Consider the following 26,684-nt stretch of genomic DNA (forward strand, 5'->3'; position numbering starts at 1 on the left):
TTTATGTGTGTGTGTGTGTGTGAATAATACATCCATCTATTTCTATCAATGTGTGTGTGTGTGTGTGTGTATGTAGGTGTGAACAATACATTCATCTGTATCTATCAATGTGTGTGTGTGTGTTTATGTGTGAACAATACACCCATCTATATATATATATATATATATCTATCAGTGTGCATGTGTGTGTGTGTGAACAATGCATCCACCTATAGCTGTCAATCTGTGTGCGTGTGTGTGTGTATGTATGTGTGAACAATGCAGCCACCTATATCTAGCAATGTGTGTGTGTGTGTGTGTGTGTGTGTGTGTGTGTGTGTGTGTGTGTGTTATTTATGTCTGAACAATACATTCATCTATATCTATCAATCTCTCTCTCTCTGTTTATATACATAATATATGCATGGATGGATGTACTTCTAAACATAAAAGTACAGAAATCTCAAATGGCTAATGATGAATCCCAAAAGATCAAAAGCCAAAACAGTGAAAATAAACAAAACACTTATGTTTTTTGCAGGAGCCTAGCCTCCCTTGCACCCCCAAACCCCATAATAATTATACACCAACTCCACGATCACGCTACATTGGGGAAAGGGAAATCTCCCCATCCCCACTGTGCACACTCTTGCTTGGACTTAACACTAGCAGAACCAATCAAATGAGTTTCAATAACATGTTCAGTATTATGAACGTTCGATTACATGGTGTATTTCCTTATATACATATATATATATATATATATATATATATATATTTATATATATATATATATATATATATATATATGTATATATATGTATATAGACAGACACACACACCTGCACAAGTCCACTTTTGTTCTTAAATTTGTGTTAGTAGACCATTTTAAATTTAGGCTCAAATGCCTTTGTACATTATATTTTCCCATTTCTGTTGCATTGCTACCCCCTGATTTGTTATACTGCATTACGCTAACACTTCATCAGATCTATAATCATTGAGCATGAATTTTGCCTAAAAAAGGAACTACAGGGGTGGCAAGGGCCTTAGCCAGTAATCTGATTCCCAGGGGTGACAGGTGCAGACCATCTCTGGCAGAGCATCGTGGTGTGTCGTTCATGTCATCCCAGTCAGACAGATACTGTATCACCTTTGAATTACACCAGAAGCTTAGCCAGTTGTTGAAGTCAATCATTTTGTCCTTATATTGTTGTATCATTCTGGGCAAAGGTAGGATGCTACTCAGGGCTAGGGTCATATCTGCCTGGGCCACATGATCCGAGAGCTCTTCCATGTCTCTTTTCATGTAGTCCAGGGAGGTACGTCTGAAGTCATTCACTGCATCATGGACAATGACAGAGTCATATTTGTACTTGTAGCTGCTTAATGCTGTCTGCTTTTCAGTCTTCATTAATTACTTACCTGGATATCAACTTTTCCACACACCCAGCTTTTAAACTTATAAACTCCTCTTAACCCAAACTCAAATACCCCTGACGTGAGAAAATAATGTCAGCTACAATTTACCCAACATGACCAATCGATTCAAGTTCACAAGCTTACAGTAACTCTTACATAGACCAATACTTTTCAGAACACCATAACACCTGGCTATGGGACAATGACATTCTTTCAGCATAGAGCTACAGACACTCTGCAATACACCTTGGCAAAATCTCATGCATGCAGAGTGTTACACGCTCAGCAGGTTACCTGCTCCTCTTTGGAGCTGGAAGGCTGTAGGGTTCTACTTCTTTACCAGGTGCTTGGATTAATCTTCCAATACTGATAGTGCAATGCAGCAGTAATGGGGAGCTGCACTCCTACTGATAGTGCAATGTGGCATTAATGGGGTATGCACTCCTAATGACATTGCAATGTGGCATTAATGGCATGATGCACTCCTACTAACAGTGCAATGCAGCATTAATGGGGTGATGCACTCCTGCTGACAGGACAATGCAGCATTAATAGGGTGCTGAACTCCTGACAGTGCAATGCAGCATTAAAGGGGTGATGCACTCAAACTGACAGTGCAATATGGCATTAATGGTGTGATGCACTCCTACTAACAATACAAAACAGCATTAATGGGGTGATGCACTCCTGACAGTGCAATGCGGCATTAATGAGGTGCTGCACTCCTACTGACAGTGCAATGCGGCATTAATGAGGTGCTGCACTCATACTGACAATGCAATGTGGCATTAATGGGGTGCTGCCTCTTACTGACAGTGCAATGCAGCATTAATGGGGTGCTGCACTCTTACTAACAGTGCAATGCAGCATTAATGGGGTATTGCACTCTTTCTGACAGTGCAATGTGGCATTAATGGGGTACTGCACTCTTGACAGTGTAATGCAGCATTAATGGGGTGCTGCACTCCTACTGACATGGCAATGTGACATTAATGGGGTGCTGCACTCCTACTGACACAGCAATGTGGCATTAATGGGATGCTGCACTCCTACTGACAGGGCAATGCGGCATTAATTGTGCGCTGCACTCATACTGACAGCACAATGTGGCATTAAAGGGGTGCTGCACTCCTACTGAAAGTGCAATGCGGCATTAATGGGGTGCTTCACCCCTGAAAGTGCAATGTGGCATTAATTGGGTGCTGCACTCTTACTGACAATGCAATACAGCATTAATGGGGTGCTGCACTCAAACAGAGTACAAAGTGGCATTAATGGGGTGCTGCACTCATACTGACAGTGCAATGTGGCATTAATGGGATGATACACTCTTAACCGGCAATACAATGCAGCCTTAATGGGGTGCTGCACTCCTACTGACAGTGTCAATGCAGCATTAATGGGGTGCGGCATACTTGACAGTGCAAAGTGGCATTAATGGGGTGTTGCACTTCTACTGACAGTGCAGTGCGGCATTAATGGGGTGCTGCACTCCTACTGGTAGTGCAATGCAGCATTAATGAGGTTCTGCACACTTACTGACAGTGCAATGCGGCATTAATTGGGTGCTGCACTCCTGTCAGTGCAAAGCAGCATTAATGGGGTGCTGCACTCCTACTGACAGTACAATGCAGCACTAATGGGGTGCTGCACTCCTACTGACAGTACAATGCAGCATTAATGGGGCGCTGCACTCCTACTGGCAATGCAGTGCAGCATTAAAGGGGTGCTGCACTCCTACTGATAGTGCAATGCAGCATAAATTGGGTGCTGCACTCCTTCTTGCAATGCAATGCAGCATTAATGGGGTGCTGCACTACTGACAGTGCAATGCGGCATTAATGAGGTGCTGCACTACTACTGACAGTGCAATGTGGCATTAATGGGGTGCTACATTCTGACAGTGCAATGCGGCATTAATGGAGTGCTGCACTCCTACTGACAGTGTAATGCAGCATTAATGGGGTGCTGCAGTCCTACTGACATTGCAATGCAGCATTAATGGGGTGCTGCAGTCCTGGGTGTGCTGTCCTTCAGATGAGACATTAAACTGAGGTCCCATCTGCCTGAGCTGGTAGCAGATTACATGGATATAAAACATCCCATGGCACTTATGCAAAAACAGTAGAGGAAGTTCCCTCGTTGCTTGCCCAAATTTCCCCTAGTCAGTATGAATACCACCTCAGAGTTCACTAAAAAGAGGACACCAGCCTTGTGGAGCTAACCCAGTCAACAAAGAGTAAATAATAAAATAATCACCTAAAAATACTCATATGAGGTCACCTCACCCTGTCTCCTGGCTCACATAAAGCTAAAAGCAGGCTTGAATATAAACATCTTCTAATACTACTTTGTAACAATCACCAAAGCAATCTATTACAAACGTTGTTATTTTATACTACACACTGATGTTCAGACACATTGGTGCCCCTTAAGGAAATTTCTAAAATCACTGAAAGAGCAACACTATATAACCAACTCAAAATTTATTTCTACCGTCTTCTGTCCAAGACACTTTAGCTCTCAGTGTAAGCTTATCTCTTCGATTCCCTATTCTAGTCAGACTTTACATTTTATGATCTCATATTTCCCATTCAACTCCCATGTCATATTTTTCTGCCCACCAATTTTCTCCTGCTTGTTCATTGAAAACCAATGGAATCCTGTCCATGTAATCATTAAAATCTATTTATGTCTGAACATCATATACCCTTATAATGTATAAATATGTAAATAATTGCAAATGTATTTGAACATTTCCCCCACATTTGTAAATATTTCTGCATGTATCTTGCAACTACAAACTAAAAACTTAAAATGTTTTATATACATATATATATATATATATATATATATATATATATATATATATATATATATATACATACATATATATATATATATATATATATATATATATATATATATATATATATATATATATATTCTAAATGCTTCGCAACTACTGCTGTGTCTGAAAAGGGTCAGTTTCATCAGCCATTTACCTGTTTAACAGATTAAATAAATAAATGATGCATTCAAAATGTGTTTGTCTGTCCATCCATCCATGTGTCTGTCTGTGTCTCTATCCTCCATCCATAGAGTCATCATTATCACAGGTGAACAGATGATATGAAAAGACCCACTAGTAGTTGTGTCTTTCGGCTTTTCCCGGTTAGGGGTCGCCACAGCGGAACTCCGGTCCGCTAATGATTGGCAGTAGATTTTTACATGCTGAGTTGCCAGCCCTGATGCGCAACCTTGAACGAAGGTACGCCCATTCACACATGTCTCCACATAGAAGAAACTCTAGCTGAGAATCGAACAGGACGTCTTACTGTGAGGCGGCAACGCTACCGCAGCACCACCACTAGTAGTCATCTGCATTATTCAAGAACTGACTATTAGAGTTAGGGTTACATATCTCTCAAATGTCCAGATTCTTGCAGAATGTCCAGATATTTGCCTCATAATTTTAGTCTGTTCCTCAAAAAAATCACTGCTGTTCTGGCAAATCATTGATGACTGAGGTCACTAAGTAATAATTTGAGTTTCAGACTTCACATCACTCAGAAACTGTATGCTAAATTCAAAACCTGTTACTTTAGCAACTTTCTAAGTTTATGAGAGCAATAATTAAAATGTGTCCCATATTTTAAGTCTTGATTCCCCCATTATTTTTTGACTTTGTCCAGATTTCTTGTACTAAGAGGCTGAGAATTTATCTCCGACATACAATTGTGCCATCTTGCTATTCCCAGTACCTGCTACTGGCTGCTATTATTCCAAGCACCGCTTACTCTGCGTTCTCTACAGGTGGTCAGCATGTAATATGTTGATCACTACTGCCCCAATCCTATGTTTGCTATTAATATTCTTAAACGTCACAATCACTGTCCTGCATGTACTGTGTTCAACCTGTTCGAAGGTTGCACCTCTCCCACTGGTTGTGACTGTGGATTTAGTATCTACAAGTAAGGGGTTGTGACACTAAAGCACCATAGATGGTGGGTTGATTGACTGAGTCTGTCAGGCTCATACCTGTTGTGGCACTACATGGTGGGTTGGTTGACTGAGTCTGTCATGCTCGTACCTGCCGTGGGGCTACATGGTGGGTTGTTTGACTTAGTCTGTCACAGCTGTACCTGCCATGGGGCTACATGATGGGTTGGTTGACTAAGTCTGTCACACTTGTACCTGCCGTGGGGCTACATGGAGGGTTGGTTGACTAAGTCTGTCATGCTCGTACCTGCCATGGGACTATATGGTGGGGTGGTTAACTGAGTCTGTTATGCTTGTACCTGCCGTGGGGCTACATTGTGGGTTGTTTGACTGAGTCTGTCATGCTCGTACCTGCTGTGGAGCTACATGGTGGGTTAGTTGGTTGAGTCGGTCATGTTCGTACATGCCGTGGCACTACATGGTGGGTTGGTTGACTGAGTCTGTCACACTCGTAGCTGCTGTGGCATTAGTACCCCATTTTATCACTACTCTTCACTTTATAGTTTGTTATATGGGAAGCTCTTGCTCAATCATTTGTGATTGGTTGAGTTTGTTTTTGGGATTTTTAGTCAATCCTTTACAGTGGAATCACTTACCCTATCCTTCTCAAAAAGTAAAACAAAAAGAAAACTCAGGAAACAAGAACAGCTGGTTACTTTCTCCTAAAATTGCATATAGATTATTAGGTTGTTACTTAGGTTGTTACTAGATGACAGGCAAATTAAGCCTTTTTATGACAAGCCACTGCAACAACATTGGCAAACCCAACTAGTTAACTGTCTCTGTCCAACATCAGCCTGACCACTTTAGTACATGGCCAGTATAACACATCATATGCATTCTCACATTTCACAATTTTTAAATATAACTCATGTTTGCCAACATTTATTTCATTAGCTGACTAGGCCTTATTATTTTTTAGGTTCATAGATGAATACTTTGCTAACTGCCTTGAAGGGCCATTTTAAGTCTTGCATAACTCAAAGACAGCATCAAACCCTGCACCCTGTGCCAATGAGGTGAAGACCGTAACCATTATGCCAAACCCAACCCCTCCCTCAGTAAAATGAAGTTCCAGCCCCCTTTATATGTTTAAATATCAGAGCTTGTGCATACCTTATTTGTTCTTTAAATGAAAAAATATGGTTGTATTTCATTTTAAACAGCTGACTTTTGCTCTGGCCATTTTTATACTATTACAATGCACAGCATTCACAAATCCAGATCACTACACGTGCACTTGGCCATAACAATAATCTGATGGCAAAAAAAAAAAATCCTCTCTGTAGTCTGCCCTTTAGGTAGAATTGTCATTTTAAACCACCCCATCCATAACTTTTCTGTCATCCTTTCTCCTCCTGCCTTGCGCCCTCTTTACTGTTTTTGTGGATTCCATTTTCAGCACCCTTTCTGACAGTATTTCATGAATCCACAGCTCTCTGAAGAAGTACTTACACACATCCAGGTAGTTTACGGACTCGTCAATCTGCTGCCAACATTCCCATTTCCTCATTTTGTTCCTCCTGTTCAAGGTAACCCACCTGCCCATCTCCGACATGATTATGTGCACCAGTGTCACATTCCCCTGCTCCTGTCTCTTCTCTTATAGGAAAGCCTCTAGTTCCTTAGGTCTCAGGTCATACCACTCTTGTAGCTTTTCTCTGGATGCTTTAGTTACTTGACATCCCGTTACTTGTATGGCCTGCAGAACTGTAGTCAGTATTCAAGGTGTGGCCTGTAAGGTGCCTGACCTCTTTACTTCAGATCTAAGCCACCTGAGGATGAGCACCACCCCCCTCATTGCTGCACTCACTGCCATCACATTGCTTTTTCCAGTGGTCTACTTCAGGTGTCTCGTTGCTGCAGCCACTGCCATCACATTGCTTTTCCCAGTGGTCTACTTCAGGTGTCTCGCTGCAACCACTGCCACCTCATTGCTTTTCCCAGTGGTCTACTTCGCACCACCCCTCTCATTGTTGCAGCCACTGCCATCTCATTGCTTTCCCCAGTGGTCTACTTTGCACCACCCGTCTCGTTGCTGCAGCCACTGCCATCACACTGCTTTTCCCAGTGGTCTACTTCAGGTGTCTCGCTGCAGCCACTGCCATCTCATTGCTTTTCCCTGTGGTCTACTTCGCACGACCCCACTTGTTGCTGCAGCCACTGCCATTTCCTTGCTTTTCTCAGTGGTCTACTTCCCACCACTCCTCTCGTTGCTGCAGCCACTGCCATCTCATTGCTTTTCCCAGTGGTCTACTTCAAGTGTGATTAACACTTTGCAAATCACAACAAATAGGAAAAAGCTATGAATCAGTTCCACTCCTTCAGCTGCTACTTTATACTAGGGCTGTAGTGGCCCAATGTACTATTTTAAATTTATGCATACTGAATCTCAACTGCAACTTTTCAGCCCATTGGCAGTTTTTCCAAAACCTTCCTTAGACTCACTCCTCATCTTCTACTGCTGTATGTATCATTGCACTATCACTAAATTGGATGGTTATGCTCTGCGTTCCCTCACATGTGGAAAACTGGATATATGACAGATCTCTGGGAAATTCGACTACTGACCTGACATATTCCTGACATTGTCTGTTTCAGCCCTCCTTATCTTTTGTGCCATTAAACCATACAGATAGCCATTTCTGCTGTTTTGGTCCTACTCTTAGCTTCTCCAGTTTTCTTCCAGCTGACTGTCTGTGATGGGATTGAAGGCCTTGCTGAAGATGAAGTAGACCTGTCAAGTTCTTCTGCAGCCCAATAATCACAGAAATGGTTCAGGCTGGACAGTTAGTTCTGGTCATGATCCTGTATTGGCTGCTGTCCTCGAATGCCCTCTAACAATGCTACCAGCCTTACCATGAGGATTCTACGCATGACTTTCCTTGTCACTTTGTTAACCTAATAGGGTTGTAGTTTTTGGATCTTTTCTGCCCCCTCCCCCATGCAGGGGCACCACACTGCCTGTTCTTCAGTCCTTGTGCACTTCTGCAGAGGTTCATGACCATCAGGGGTTCTGTTACCACACTGGCTAGACTTCTGAGTATTTTGGGCAGACATTGGATTGTTATGCTTGTTCCTCTCTCTGACATCTGTCCATGGCACTCTGCCCGCCCCCAACATGGTGTCTTCCCTTTGCTTTCCTCTGTGAAGACTGAAGCAGAGTACTAATCTAGTATATCTGCTTTTTCCCAGCCTTCCAAACTTCCTCTCCCATCTTTGCTGACCCTGGTCAGGACTGTCCTGTCTCTTCCTTCCTCTTTTTTGTTATATGCCACAATTGCTTCTGGTGCATGGGTAGGGGATCTTCCTGTGATACTGATGTGCCAGGCTTCACTACTGACCTTGGAAGCTGGAGGGTCACCAGTGGAGGGTAGAAGGGGCATGTAGCCAATGCCGACTTCATCTACCTCAGGGTAAGAGCATGGGATAGGTTTTTATGATACCAGCCTGGAGTGTGGCATTAGTCCCACAAGTGCATGTGCAAGCTAAACAGGAGGGCTGACATCAACACACAGCATACAGGAAAGCTCATGCATATGTGTTTCTGTCACTGCATACCTGCCCCTTAGAGGAAAGTTAGGGCAAATAAAAATTCCTGAGTTTAGTATGGGATGCATCCACCTCCTCTTCATTCTCCCTAAAGATCGATATTGTTCTGCCAGGTTGATAGGGAATAGTTGATCTAGATGGGGTGGATTGGGGGGAGGAATTGTCATTAGCTAATAGTCATCCAGGACAAGAAGGCAAAAAACAAGCCCTAATTCCCCTTTTGATCCCTTCTGCTAACTCCCTTTCTTGCTCTTCCCAAATAAATATTCCTGTTCTTATTGGATACATGAAAGAATCATCACACTTGCTCTCTGCATTTCAGGTGCTGCCAAAGTACCAAATGGATGTCTTAGAAATGTGTACTTTCCTACAAGGCAATTGAAAGATACAGCCTAGAATTTTCTTCATCAAGCTTTATTTGCCGCTCTAACCTTTAGCAAATGGAAATAACACTTGAGACTGTCTAGACATTTTTCTAGAGGAGGTGCCAATAAATAATATGAAAAAATGAATGCTAATGAAAGTTGATTCCATTCAGTCATAGCCCAGATCATGACACAGTAGACAATGATTCAAGTAGTAGACCAAACATCTGAGCTAGGGGGAACAGAGTGGTCAGCCCCCCTGTCTATGAGAGATGGTATGGAGTTTTCTGCCACGTGACTGTCCTCTAGTAGATATCAGAAGGCTAGCTTCTGGTGCACAGCTGCAGACTTAAGTGAGGTTACAAAAATGAATGCATCAAATGCAGGAGAGATCTATGTCATACCCTAGGATGAGTTATATCATATCTCAAGAAAGGCATGGCTTCACTGCAGTAGCTGGGAAACAAGACCTGAGCCACAAGAGTTGCTGTATACAGCACGTAACATTACTACAATGTTACAGTATGTAGGAGTCACAAACTTTCCACTGAAAATAGACAAATCGTTACACTCCTGTAGTGCAAATGTCACAGTAGGCAGTGCTCCTTTGGTACAAATTAACAATATGTCAAAAGCCTGTATAGATTTACAGGTGTCATAATATGCTTCTAGAATGTACACATAAAGCTTGTGCACAGGTGTCCAGGTCTCAGTGCTGATGAAAAACACAAAAGCATATAAATGGTGAAGAGGTAATTTAACTACAAGTGATGATGAACTTCCTATATGACAGTGCTTTTGTCTGGGCAAATACCGTTTCTGTATTAGATGCATAAATGGTTCCCTGTGTATCAGACATTACCTGTAGTTCACTGTAAGGAATTTAACTGGAAGACCTTTAGATTAGTTGTAATGTGAGCAGCACTGTTCACCTGCTGCCACAGAAATCTCAAACCAAGTTCACTTTGCAGCCGAATGGCAGCAGCTGACCTTCATGGGACTGAGTCGTCTGTTTTACTGTGCAGGGCTGTGTTAAACCCTGGCAACGTACTCATTTAATACATCTACAGTTTCCCAGTCCTCTGTGATCTCATTTTACCACCAGGAGCAGGGTTTATATCATTATTCACCCACCTGTTATTGCTACAGACATACCTGGCAAATACATCCCAGGGGTAACAGAGCACAAATGCCTGGGAATAACTCTAGACCCATCTCTCTCTATCTAAACATCCAGCCAGTATCACTGCCAAGACCTTACACCAACTAAAACTACGTTATAGGACCTCCCACTTACTCATGCCTTCATCACAAACTGCTTTAGTCACAAATGTGATAATCTCAAAAACCCGTACACATGCTGAAATACACATAAAATACAATATATTATGAACAACATTTGGAAATTTACACTTACTGCAGAACCACAGACTCATCACTACAAATGCATTGAGCATTTTAATTGTCTACCTGTTACTGCAAAGGCAACTCTTCTTCTGAGTACACACACCTGCAAATTACTGCAAATGCAACACTATCCCTCCTCTGAAAACAAAATTATGTATGAAGAAACCTAACTATGCATTAAGGAATAGTCTAGAAGAAGAGTTACTAACCCTCATTTGACTACATTTCAAAACCTCGACAGGAGAAAGAGGATTTTCCAAATTAGACCCAGCAAACTGGAACCGACTTGTGTTACAAGTTCATAAAATAGGAAATTATTGAAAGGTGCTGTGCTAGCGTTATCGCCTCACAGTAAGACGTTGTCCCGTTCGATTCTCATCTAGATCGTCTTCTGTGTGGAGACATGCGTGAATGGGCGTACCTTCGTTGAAGGCTGTGCATCAGGGCTGGCAACTCGGCATGTAAAAATCTACTGCCAATCATTAGCGGACCGCAGTTCTGCTGTGGCGACCCCTAACCGTAAAAGCCGAAAGACCCAACAACAACATTGAAACATTTAAGAGTAAACTAAAAAAGCAACTACTTAAAGACACCAACCTATATGTAAGTATATTGTAGATTTGTAACGGCATTGATTATTAACCACAGAACAGATGTTGTCAACATTTCTAAATGTATATTCAGTATATATTTACCAATAATTTTCCAATAATTTTGTCTTTTTTTCTTCTTCTTCCACATTTGGACCTCTGTTCACAAGAATGGACCTGTAACATAGTTTTATTGCTTGTCTTTACTGTATTTATTAATTTAATATTTTGTAATAATTTGTTTGCACTGTTGTGCCAGGGTCACGGCTGAAAAAGGTCTGGTGACTAGTCCAAGTACCTGGTTATCAAACGGAAATTGGAAATCTCCTTGCAACCCTTACTTAGCCTGGTTAGGTCTGCCTTTCTCCTCTATTTTTCTGCAGTATTCACATCTTGACCCCTTTAACAAGCTATTTTTACCTTTTAATTGTATTTATTTATTCCATTTCATAAGCAGGTGACTGACTCCAGTTTGGCAGAACATTTTTAGTGAATACCTTAGCTGTCCTCACCCCCTTTCCTTTATCGACTTTCTGCTCGCTGCTTGTACTCCTTAGGTTCATCGGTGTTTACTACGCTAATGACCACAGGGGTCTTTTTAAGCCTAGCCATGCATCTCATATCTCTGACGAGTTCTGATACCCTTGATAAGTGTAAGCATGGGCCTGGGAGAAGAACCATTTACAGGTTACCTGTTTCCATCAGAGACATAGGTACCAAACCAGGGATGAATTTCTGGTTTCCCATCCAATTGTCCAAGTTGCACTTGAATTGGATTAGGGAGGAACTCTGCTTCACATGGATGGGGAGCCTGTTCCATACACATGATAGTCTCTGGGATGCATACCTATCTCTCCAGCAGGTCCTACTTATATTACAGGCAAGGTCTAAGTCTTTAGAATGGGTAATTCTAGTACTGTTTGTTTTGTGGATATGCAGGAGGTCTATCAGAGTGGGGTCTGACAATGCCCTGTATGCCAGGCATAGATCTCCCATCAAAAGCCTACAGGAGACAGAATACAGGGACAGAGCCCTGAGGTGGTCTGCATAGGACATATTACTTATGCCCTGTATTCTTTTAGTGAGAAACATCTGTGGACATTTCAGTTGTTGGATATGGCTTGTTAGGTAGATACCAAAGTGGGCATTGTACTCAATGATAGGTGTGATGAATGCCAAATACAGTGGAACAATGACTTCCTTGGACTTAGATGCCATACCTTTGTTTATAAGTTGTGCAACACAGAATGATTTCCTTGCCACTGCAGACACGTGACGATCAAACCCTAGATTACTATCTATGTGTGTCCCTAAGTCCCTGACTACTGGGTCAACTCTAAGGGGTGTGTTGTCAATATGATAGCTATCAGGGATGGATGACTTCCTAAAGGATACAATATGATTGTTACCAGGGATAGATGACTTCCTAAAGGATACGATATGATTGTTACCAGGGATGGATGACTTCCCAAAGGATCAATATGATTGTTACCAGGGATGGATGACTTCCTAAAGGATACAATATGATTGTTACCAGGGATGGATGACTTCCCAAAGGATACAATATGATTGTTACCAGGGATGGATGACTTCCCAAAGGATATACTGTTATGCATCTCCTTACCCCCTTTCCTTTATCACCTTTCTGCTCGCTGCCTGTAACATATCCCTTCCACCTCTTTTAAGGTAACTCTTTTGCCCTAACTGCTATCCTCGCATTCCCGTGTAAATACTGGCCCCTTCTGTTTTAGCATCATTTTTATTTTTATACTCTTTTATGCACCCTTAAGTATTCCATCTTAGATCTATTCTCAAAGTTTTCTCATCTGTTTACCTCCAGTAACTTGCCCTGTTTATACCTGTTAGTGTCTTGATGACAAAGGTTATAACTTTCACATGCTATAGCAGATGACACACTCTTATCCCAGGCTTCCAAAATGCCACAGTTATGTACAACAAGGTGCACATCGAGTCTTTCAGTAAGTTTCTTGGGAGTCCAGTGGTGACCAGGTTTTCTCTCGTCCTTTGCCTTTTTGAGTTTTTTTTTTCAGGGAAGGTTCCTGAAATCCTAAAACCAGGATGCACTTTTAGGGGTATGCCTTTCAGGACAGGAATCCAATGTAGGTTCATAGGTAGGTACTAGGCTATCTGCCCGAGGGCATTTATAAGCCTACCAGAGTGTGTCAGCTTTCGCCGCCCCACTGATTAATTAACTGAGCCTCTGTCAAGAAGAGCCAATGAAGTGATCCCAGGGGTGTATTTTCTGTTACCCATCCACTCGTCAAGGTTTCTCTTGAAGAGTGTTAGTGAGGGGCTCTGCCTAATGTAGTTAGGAATTTTGTTCCAAAGCATGGGGAGTCTCTGTGACAGGAATCTATCCCTCCAGCATGTTCTATTTATTGTTGTGGAGAGGTTTATCTCACTAGAGCGAGTGGCTCGCAGTGACTTGGATTTCTTTAGTTGGAGCATGTCCATCAATTTTGAGTTGGACATGGCTTTGTAAGTCAAGCAGAGATCACTCTGAGTAAGTGATATGCCACTGAGTACAGCCGGAGTTTTTCTAGTTGGGCTACATAGGACATATGTTTGAGGCCAGTAATCCTCTTGGTGAGGTACTTTTGTGGTCTTTCCAGCTGTTGGAAGTGTCTTGTGAGGTACATCCCAAATGGGGCATTGTACTCTATGATGGGTCTGATGAGTGACGAGTAGAATGGCACTATAACCTCTTTATTTCTGGATGCAAACCCTTTAGTAATTAGATGGGCTACATAGAAGGATTTTCTAACTACTTTGGCAATATGATTGTCAAAGGTGAGGTTACTATCTACCTGGGTCCCCAGATCTCTTATTACCTCTTCTGTATTAAGGGGGCTGCCACCTATGTGGTAATTCATGGGTGTTTTGTTTTTCCCAAACGGGATGACTATGCATTTTATGGCATTTAGCTTGAAACCATGACTTTGACACCAGGTATCCGTCTCAGTAAGGCCCTTTTGGAGAATGTCCGTGTCAGCCGGAGAGTCAGTTATGGCTCCCAGTTTGCAGTCATCGGTGAACTTGGTTAGCCATAGTCCTCCTGTGTTTGCCTGTACTTCTGAGAAGTATATGCCGAACAGTCGGGGTCCCAGGACTGATCCTTGTGGGACACCACTTGTGACTGGTTTAGAGTCGGACCTGGAGCCCGCTATTCTTACCGTGTGAGTTCTGTTGTAAGCCAGTTGGCAACCCATCTCATGACATAGGGGTTTATGTTCAGGCTGGTGAGTTTTTCTATAATTCCCTAGTGGGGAATGGTGTCAAAAGCCTTGGCGAGGTCAAGGTAGGCTGTGTGAACCACCTTCCCTTCACCTATGGCCTTGGTGACCATCTCGAAGAAGTCAACCAGGTTTAGTAGGCATGATCTGCCCTTAACAAAGCCGAACTGGGTCAGGTCAAGTGTTTGGAGGTTCTCAATGTCTTTGTTAATGAGTTCCATGTTGATGCACTCCATAGCCTTGCAGATCAGGCTAGTCAGGCTTATGGGGCGATAGTTACCAGGGTCAGTTGTGGCCCTTCCTTTGTGGAGCAGAATAACTGTTGCTGTGCACCATTCTATGGGCACGTAGCCTGTGGAGAAGCTGAGGTTGAACAGTGTGTTTAGGTAGGGGGTTAGTTTGTTCTGTAGTTCATGCAAGACGCAGCCTGGGACACCATCTGATCTGGCCCCACTGACGCTGTGCTTTTGGCGTTTGAAAGGGCTGTTTTCACCTGTGTGTCTGTGATTTTCGGGACACAACACTTTTCCGGTAATGTTGTGAGCCCTTTTGGGGGTGAGAGGGGGGTGAAGTTTGCACTAAATCTATCTGCCAGGATGTTGGCAATATCAGTAGGTTCAGTATATTTTGTGCTATTTTGCACTAGCTCAGAGCATATCTGGGAGTTGCCACTTAGATTCTTGACATAGCTAAAGAAGGCTTTATGTTTATCTTTCAAATCCTTGGCTATTTTTCTTTCGAAGTTAGTCTTGGATGATTTTATGAGGGACCTTAGTATCTTACTGATACTGATCAGGGATGTCTTTCCTTCTTGGGATTTGCTTTTTTTCTGAACTAGTTTCCTCCTTCTATTGTATATAGCCTGTTTATGGCAGGGGTCCATCAGTCTGGTTTCCTTCTCTTAAGGGAGTGAGTCTTGGTTTTGCTAGGGATGGCACGATCCATGCATCCTTGTAGGTGATAGGGGTAGGGATCTGTGTAATAAGTAGAAAGACTGGCTATTCAGTCTGTAATGTAGAAGGAGTAATTCAGTCTGGAACATAGATGGAGTAACAACCAGTACTGGTGCCGTCTGTGTCAGTATAAGGTAATAAGCATATAATCCTATAAACACAGGCACTGATGGTGAAACGAGCATTTGCATTGACACAAGAGCCACCTACGCTCCCTTGTCTACACATGTTTGCTCCCCGACATTCACTGACAGGGTCTACCATCACTGGCTTGGTCAGTCATATCTTCTCATCACCAGTTCTAAGCATCAGGACAGACGTCCACTCTTCAGCTGAAGTCATGTCATCACAGCAGACTTGCAAGCCGGGTGAGTACGATCTTCCCTGATCTCAAAATGGGCACACTCCATCCTCTTTATTTACATCATTAAGCACCTTTCCACTACTCAAACTTGAGTCACCTCAGCTGTAGGCAGGGCTTTATGCCTATACATCACTTGCATAAGTCATACTAAGGTATACCGGCCAAAGCTGAAATGTTGGACAGTAGCCCCAGGGGTTGGGCTGCCATTACTAGGAAAACTGGCATTAAAACAGAAGCTCTGTGTTGGTTTATATTACTGAAGTCATAGATGCAAATGATGGGATACATGAAAGCAGGTGCAGCAGTGAAGGTGTGTACCAGCAATACTGGCACCTTGTAGGGCGAATCCATTAAACTACTTGTAGTAGAGGCACATGGGATACACATGCATTTGATATATCCCATGTGCCTCTAATACAAGAGGTTTAAGGATTCACACAGTGGAAATTATTGTCCTTTTTACTCATTGTTCACCTGGTAGGGGGAGACATTAACACTGATCATGCTGCAAACAGAGTGATGCTGAAGTGGTCATCATAATTTATTTATGAATTTTTACTGGGAAAGTCCAACTGAGACAGAGCCCATTTCCAGTGGGGGCCCAGGGAGAAATGTTCCAGATGCATGTCATTGGAATGTGGGAGGAAACGAGACCACCCGGAGGAAACCCACATGAATGCAGGGAGGACATGCAGACCCCACACAGAAGGCATCCCAGCCGAGAATCAAACCAGAGAACCTCTTGCTGTGAAGCAACATTGCTAACCGGCACTAATGTGTCTCCCATAAGCTCAACATATAAAGGCCACAACACCAGCAGTATACGTATCTGTGTTGTGGCCATAAGGAAACCTGGCAAAGAGGTCAGAGATAATACAGGGACCAGAAAGACAAACAGAGAGAGAGAAGGCAATGACCTGACCTTTTTGAAACATTTCTGGTGTCTCTGGATCACAGTGACAGGAAACAGGGAACTGATTTCTTGTTCTCAGCCCTACTCTTTCGTAGTCTCTAGAAGGTAATGCAGCCAAAGTCTGGGGTGAGGAGGGCCTACAAATGACATGGGTTTTGGAAGCAGGACCTTAACAATGAGGATGGTCAGCAATCCCTTCCTCTCTTGGGTTTCCTGTTTGGTTGTTGTAACCTTGTTTGATTCCATTGTTATGTAAGGGCCAGCAAGTGCTAAGGACAGAAGAGCAGTAGTGGTCCGGAGTTACTCCTTCTTACAAACTACCATCCTTAGTTTCTCTGTTGCCCTGCTCTTATGTGCAGACTACATCAACACTGAAGGCTCAGCATTGGATCCTAGGGAAGACTGAATGCTAGTCATTAGCTTGATAAGGCCTTTTTATCAACAAGTACATTTTACAGTTTCTTGTATTTCCTTTTTCTCCTAGTCTGGCAGTTTGTCAGTTTTATGGGCCGTTTTCATTGGAGCATCCTCCCGGGAAGGCCAGACTTTCACTCCAAACCCTTTAACTTCCTCCTTGATGGAAGCCACACATTCCCCTCAGAAATAACCATGTGAGCCCTCCCTATACATGTCCGAGGAAGGCCCCTACAAGAGGCTGGTCCGTATGGATGTGCCTGACTCCTCAGGCACAACGGCTCCAATCTGGGTATAGCCAGATGGCTGTTGGAAGTGTAGGTGTTCAGTTTAAGGACCCATAGGTGTCAAAGCTGAATAGGCACCCTTGTACCAGATGACAGCACTGGACGTTTGCATTGTCTCCTGTGTCCCTTTCTGCCTTTCATTGTTCTTTTTCAGAGGGAGGTCATCTGAAGAAAAACAGCTACATGTTAACAAAGTACTCACTTCTGCATCAGGTATTCATGAAAAGGGAATATAATCTAATCTACAAACTCTTGGAGGATCCTTGGCAAATGTAGTTATGGCCATTGTGCTTTCCTCCAAGAAAGGAAATAAACAGTAATGGTGGTACTCCTTTGGGGGTTTTGTCACCAACAGCCACATCACTCTTTCTGGCATTAGGCACAAGTAAGAAGAGCAGCAAAATACAACAAAACTGTCACTGTCCAACAACCAGAACAAGTAGCAAGAGATTCCCAAAGGGTAATTATCTGCTCCCAAGTTCTGAAAGCTGACAAGAAAACAGCTGTCTATACTTTTTATCTGTAGCAAAAAAGTTCTAAAATGGCATAAGCAACCACACACCTTATATTGACTTACATGGACATACAAGGAGAGGGGCCACACATCGTATACTGACTTACATGGACATACCAGGAGAGGGGTGTATGTCATGCAGAGAGGGACCACACATCTTATACTGACATACATGGACATACCAGGAGAGGGACCACACTTCTTATACTGACTTGCATGGACATACCAGGAGAAGAGAAAAAATATCTTATACTGGCTTACATGGACATACCAAGAGAGGGGTGTATGTCATGCAAAGAGGGACCACACATCTTATACTGGCTTATATGGACATACCAGGAGAGGGGCCACACATCTTATATTGGCTTACATGGACATAAAAGGAGAGGGGCCACACAGCTTATACCGACTTACATGGACATAACAAGAGAGGGGTGTATGTCATGCAAAGGGGGACCACACATCTTATACTGGTTTACATGGACATATCAGGAGAGGGGCCACACATCTTATACTGACTTACATGGACATACCAGTAGAGGGGCCATACATCTTATACTGACTTACATGAACATACCAGGAAAAGGGTGTAAGTCATGCAAAGAGGGACCACACATCTTATACTGACTTACACAGACATACCATGGGGGGGGGGGGTCACACATCTTATACTGACTTACATGGACATACCAGTAGAGGGGTGTATGTCATGCAAAGAGGGACCACACATCTTATACTGGCTTGCATGGACATAACAGGAGAGGGGCCATACATCTTATACTGACTTACATGGACATGCCAGTAGAGGGGTCACACAACTTTTAATGACTTATATGGACATACCAGGAGAGGGGCCACACATCTTATACTGACTCAAATGGACATACCAGGAGAGGGAACACAGATCTTATACTGACTTACATGGACATACCAGGAGAAGGGTGCATGTCATGCAAAGAGGGACCACACATCTTATACTGACTTACAGGGACATACCAAGAGAGGGGTCCACACATCTTATATTGACTTACATGACCATACCAGGAGAGGGGTGCATGTCATGCAAAGAGGGACCACACATCTTACAGTGACGTCCATGGACATACCAGGAGAGGGGTCCACACATCTTTTACTGGCTTAAATGAACATACCATGAACATATATGTCATGCAAAGAGGGACCACACACCTTATATTGACTTACATGAACATACCAGGAAAGGGGTGTATGTCATACAAAGAAGGACCACACATATTATACTGACTTACATGGACATACCAGGAGAGGGGTCCACACATTTTATACTGACTTACATGGACATAACAGGAGAGGGGTGTATGTCATACAGGAGAGGGGTGTATGTCATGCAAAAAGGGACCACACATCGTATACTGACATACATGGACATACCAGGACAAGGGTGTATGTCATGCAAAGAGTGACCACACATCTTATACTGACTTACATGGACATACCAGGAGAGGGGTCCACACGTCTTATACTGACTTACATGGACATACCAGAAGGAGGGTCCACACATCTTATACCAGCTTACATGGGCATACCAGGAGAAGGGCGTATGTCATGCAGAGAGGGACCACACATCTTATACTGACTTACATGGACATACCAGGAGAAGGGCCACACATCTTACACCGGCTTACATGAACATGCCAGGAGAGGAGTGCATGCCATGCAAAGAGGGACCACACATCTTATACTGACTTATATGGACATACCAAGAGTGGGGTCCACATATCTTATACTGACTTACATGGACATACCAGTAGAGGGGCCACACATCTTATACTGACTTACATGAACATAAAAGAGGGGCCACACATCTTATACTGACTCAAATGGACATACCAGGAGAAGGAACACAGATCTTATACTGACTTACATGGACATACCAGGAGAAGGTGCATGTCATGGAAAGAGGGACCACACATCTTATACTGATTTGCATGGACATATCAGGACAGGGTGTATGTCATGCAAAGAGGGACCACACATCTTATACTGACTTACAGGGACATACCAAGAGAGGGGTCCACACATCTTATACTGACTTACATGACCATATCAGGAGAGGGGTGCATGTTATGCAAAGAGTGACCACACATCTTATACTGACTTACATGGACATAGCAGGAGAGGGGTCCACACGTCTTACACTGACTTACATGGACATACCAGGAGAGGGGTCCACACATCTTATACTGGCTTAAATGAACATACCATGAACATATATGTCATGCAAAGAGGGACCACACACCTTATATTGACTTACATGAACATACCAGGAAAGGGGTGTATGTCATGCAAAGAAGGACCACACATATTATACTGACTTACATGGACATACCAGAAGAGGGGTCCACACATTTTATACTGACTTACATGGTCATAACAGGAGAGGGGTGTATGTCATGCAAAAAGGGACCACACATCTTATACTGACATACATGGACCTACCAGGACAGGGGTGTATGTCATGCAAAGAGTAACCACACATCTTATCCTGACTTACATGGACATACCAGAACTTATACTGACTTACATGGACATACCAGAAGAGGGGTCCACACATTTTATACTGACTTACATGGTCATAACAGGAGAGGGGTGTATGTCATGCAAAAAGGGACCACACACCTTATATTGACTTACATGAACATACCAGGAGAGGGGTGTTTGTCATGCAAAGAGGGACCACACATCTTATACTGATTTGCATGGACATATCAGGACAGGGTGTATGTCATGCAAAGAGGGACCACACATCTTATACTGACTTACATGGACATACCAGGAGAAGGGTGTAAGTCATGCAAAGAGAGACCACACATCTTATACTGACTTACATGGACATATCAGGAGAGGGGTCCACACATCTTATACTAGGTTACATGGACATAACAGGAGAGGGGTGTATGTCATGCAAAGAGGGACCACACATCTTATACTGACTTACATGGACATACCAGGACAGGGGTGTATGTCATGCAAAGAGTGACCACACATCTTATACTGACTTACATGGACATAGCAGGAGAGGGGTCCACATGTCTTACACTGACTTACATGGACATACCAGGAGAGGGGTCCACACATCTTATACTGGCTTACATGGACATATCAAGACAGGGGTGTATGTAATGCAAAGAGGGACCACACATCTTATACTGACTTACATGGACATACCAGGACAGGGGTGTATGTCATGCAAAGAGTGACCACACATCTTATACTGACTTACATGGACATAGCAGGAGAGGGGTCCACACATCTTATACTGACTTACATGGACATACCAGGAGAGGGGTCCACACATCTTATACTGACTTACATGGACATAACAGGAGAGGGGTGTATGTCATGCAAAGATGGACCACACATCTTATACTGGCTTCCATGGACATACCAGGAGAGGGGTCCACACATCTTATACTGGCTTACATGGACATACCAAGACAGGGGTGTATGTAATGCAAAGAGGGACTGCACATCTTATACTGACTTACATGGACATATCAGGAGAGGGGTCCACACATCTTATACTGACTTACATGGACATACCAGTAGAGGGGCCATACATCTTATACTGACTTACATGAACATACCCAAAGAGGGGCCACACATCTTATACTGACTCAAATGGACATACCAGGAGAAGGAACACAGATCTTATACTGACTTACATGGACATACCAGGAGAAGGTGCATGTCATGGAAAGAGGGACCACACATCTTATACTGACTTACAGGGACATACCAAGAGAGGGGTCCACACATCTTATACTGACTTACATGACCATATCAGGAGAGGGGTGCATGTTATGCAAAGAGTGACCACACATCTTATACTGACTTACATGGACATAGCAGGAGAGGGGTCCACACGTCTTACACTGACTTACATGGACATACCAGCAGAGGGGTCCACACATCTTATACTGGCTTAAATGAACATACCATGAACATATATGTCATGCAAAGAGGGACCACACACCTTATATTGACTTACATGAACATACCAGGAAAGGGGTGTATGTCATGCAAAGAAGGACCACACATATTATACTGACTTACATGGACATACCAGAAGAGGGGTCCACACATTTTATACTGACTTACATGGTCATAACAGGAGAGGGGTGTATGTCATGCAGAAAGGGACCACACATCTTATACTGACATACATGGACATACCAGGACAGGGGTGTATGTCATGCAAAGAGTAACCACACATCTTATCCTGACTTACATGGACATACCAGAACTTATACTGACTTACATGGACAAACCAGAAGAGGGGTCCACACATTTTATACTTACTTACATGGTCATAACAGGAGAGGGGTGTATGTCATGCAAAAAGGGACCACACACCTTATATTGACTTACATGAACATACCAGGAGAGGGGTGTTTGTCATGCAAAGAGGGACCACACATCTTATACTGATTTGCATGGACATATCAGGACAGGGTGTATGTCATGCAAAGAGGGACCACACATCTTATACTGACTTACATGGACATACCAGGAGAAGGGTGTAAGTCATGCAAAGAGAGACCACACATCTTATACTGACTTACATGGACATATCAGGAGAGGGGTCCACACATCTTATACTAGGTTACATGGACATATCAAGACAGGGGTGTATGTAATGCAAAGAGGGACCACACATCTTATACTGACTTACATGGACATACCAGGACAGGGGTGTATGTCATGCAAAGAGTGACCACACATCTTATACTGACTTACATGGACATAGCAGGAGAGGGGTCCACATGTCTTACACTGACTTACATGGACATACCAGGAGAGGGGTCCACACATCTTATACTGACTTACATGGACATAACAGGAGAGGGGTGTATGTCATGCAAAGATGGACCACACATCTTATACTGGCTTCCATGGACATACCAGGAGAGGGGTCCACACATCTTATACTGGCTTACATGGACATACCAAGACAGGGGTGTATGTAATGCAAAGAGGGACTGCACATCTTATACTGACTTACATGGACATATCAGGAGAGGGGTCCACACATCTTATACTGACTTACATGGACATACCAGTAGAGGGGCCATACATCTTATACTGACTTACATGAACATACCCAAAGAGGGGCCACACATCTTATACTGACTCAAATGGACATACCAGGAGAAGGAACACAGATCTTATACTGACTTACATGGACATACCAGGAGAAGGGTGCATGTCATGCAAAGAGGGACCACACATCTTATACTGACTTACATGACCATATCAGGAGAGGGGTGCATGTTATGCAAAGAGGGACCGCACATCTTACAGTGATGTCCATGGACATACCAGGAGAGGGGTCCACACATCTTTTACTGGCTTAAATGAACATATATGTCATGCAAAGAGGGACCACACACCTTATATTGACTTACATGAACATACCAGGAGAGGGGTGTATGTCATGCAAAGAAGGACCACACATATTATACTGACTTACATGGACATACCAGAAGAGGGGTCCACACATTTTATACTGACTTACATGGTCATAATAGGAGAGGGGTGTATGTCATGCAAAAAGGGACCACACATCTTATACTGACATACATGAACATACCAGGACAGGGGTGTATGTCATGCAAAGAGTGACCACACATCTTATCCTGACTTACATGGACATACCAGAAGAGGGGTCCACACGTCTTATACTGACTTACATGGACATACCAGGAGGGGGGTTTACACATCTTATACCACCTTACATGGACAAACCATGACAGGGGTGCATGTCATGCAAAGAGTGACCACACATCTTATACTGACTTACATGGGCATACCAGGAGAGGGGTCCACACATCTTATACAGGCATAAATGGGGATACCAGGAGAGGGGCTTATGTCATGTAGGGAGGGACCACACATCTTATACTGACTTACATGGACATAGCAGGAGAGGGGCCACACATCTTATACTAGCTTACATGGACATACCAGGAGAGGGGTGTATGTCATGCAAAGAGGGACCAAACATCTTATCCTGACTTACATGGGCATACAAGGAGAGGGGTGACGCATCTTATACTGACTTGCATGGATATACCAGGAGAGGGGAAAAACATCTTATACTGGCTTACATGGACATACCAGGAGAGGGGTCCACACATCTTATACTGTCTTACATGGACATACCAGGAGAGGAGTGTATGCCATGCAAAGAGGGACCCCACATCTTATACTGACTTACATGGACATACCAGGAGTGGGGTCCACATATCTTATACTGACTTACATAGACATACCAGGACAGGGGTGTATGTCATGCAAAGAGGGACCACACATCTTATACTGACTTACATGAACATACCAAGAGAGGGATGTATGTCATGCAAAGAGGGACTGCACATCTTATACTGGTTTACATGGACATACCAGGAGAGGGGCCATACATCTTATGCTGACTTAAATGTACATACCAAGAGAGGGGGCACACATCTTATACCGACTTACATGGACATGCCAGGAGAGGGGTGCATGTCATGCAAAGAGGAACCACACATCTTATACTGGCTTACATGGACATACCAGTAGAGGGGCCAGACATCTTATACTGACTTACATGGACATACCAGGAGAGGGGCCACACATCTTATACTGACTCATATAGACATACCAGGAGAGGGGACACAGATCTTATACTGACTTACATGGACATACCAGGAGAAGGGTGTATGTCATGCAAAGAGGGACCACACATCTTATACTGACTTACATGGACATACCAGGAGAGGGGTCCACACATCTTATACTGGCTTAAATGGACATACTAGGCGAGGGGTGTATGTCATGCAAAGAGGGACCTCACATCTTATACTGACTTACATGGACATACCAGGAGAGGGGTGTTTGTCATGCAAAGAGGGACCACACATCTTATACTGATTTGCATGGACATATCAGGACAGGGTGTATGTCATGCAAAGAGGGACCACACATCTTATACTGACTTACATGGACATACCAGGACAGGGCTGTATGTCATGCAAAGAATGACCACACATCTTATACTGACTTAGATGGACATAGCAGAAGAGGGGTCCACACGTCTTATACTGACTTATATGGACATACAAGGAGAGGGGTCCACACATCTTATACTGGCTTACATGGACATACCAGGACAGGGGTGTATGTAATGCAAAGTGGGATGGCACATCTTATACTGATTTACATGGACATACCAGGAGAGGGGCCACACATCTTATACTGGCTTACATGGACATACCAGGAGAGATGTCCACACATCTTATACTGACTTACATGGACATAACAGGAGAGGGGTGTATGTCATGCAAAGACAGACCACACATCTTATACTGACTTACATGGACATACCAGGACAGGGGTGTATGTCATGCAAAGAGTGACCACACATCTTATACTGACTTACACGGCCTACCAGGAGAAGGGTCCACACATCTTATACAGGCTTAAATGGACATACCAGGAGAGGGGCGTATGTCTTCCAGAGAGGGACCACACATCTTATACTGACTTACATGGAAATAGCAGAAGAGGGGCCACACATCATATACTAGCTTACATGGACATACCAGGAAAGGGGAGTATGTCATGCAAAGAGGGACCACACATCTTATCCTGACTTACATGGGCATACAAGGAGAGGGGCGACACATCTTATACTGACTTGCATGGATATACCAGGAGAGGAGAAAAACATCTTTTACTGGCTTAAATCGACATACCAGTAGAGGGGTCACACATCTTATACTGACTTACACAGACATACCAATAGAGGGGTCCACACATCTTATACTGACTTACATGGACATTCCAGGAGAGGAGTGTATGCCATGCAAAGAGGGATCACACATCTTATACTGACTTACATGAACATACCAGGAGACGGGTCCACACATCTTATACTGGCTTACATGGACATTCCAGGAGAGCGGTGTATGTCATGCAAAGAGGGACCACACATCTTATACTGGCTTACATGGACATACCAGGCGAGGGGCCACACATCTTATACTGACTTACATGGACATGCCCGAAGAGGGGTGTATGTCATGCAAAGAAAGACTACACATCTTATACTGCTTACATGGACATTTCAAGAGAGGGGTCACACATCTTATACTGACTCATATAGAGATACCAGGAGAGGGGACACAGATCTTATACTGACTTACATGGACATACCAGGAGAAGGGTGTAAGTCATGCAAAGAGAGACCACACATCTTATACTGACTTACATGGACATATCAGGAGAGGGGTCCACACATCTTATACTAGGTTACATGGACATAACAGGAGAGGGGTGTATGTCATGCAAAGAGGGACCACACATCTTATACTGACTTACATGGACATACCAGGACAGGGGTGTATGTCATTCAAAGAGTGACCACACATCTTATACTGACTTACATGGACATAGCAGGAGAGGGGTCCACACGTCTTACACTGACTTACATGGACATACCAGGAGAGGGGTCCACACATCTTATACTGGCTTACATGGACATATCAAGACAGGGGTGTATGTAATGCAAAGAGGGACCGCACATCTTATACTGACTTACATGGACATACCAGGAGAGGGGTCCACACATCTTATACAGACTTAA

This window comes from Protopterus annectens, chromosome 7.part1 (assembly GCF_019279795.1).
Source record: "Protopterus annectens isolate FY-2018-M chromosome 7.part1, PAN1.0, whole genome shotgun sequence".
NCBI lineage: Eukaryota > Metazoa > Chordata > Ceratodontiformes > Protopteridae > Protopterus > Protopterus annectens.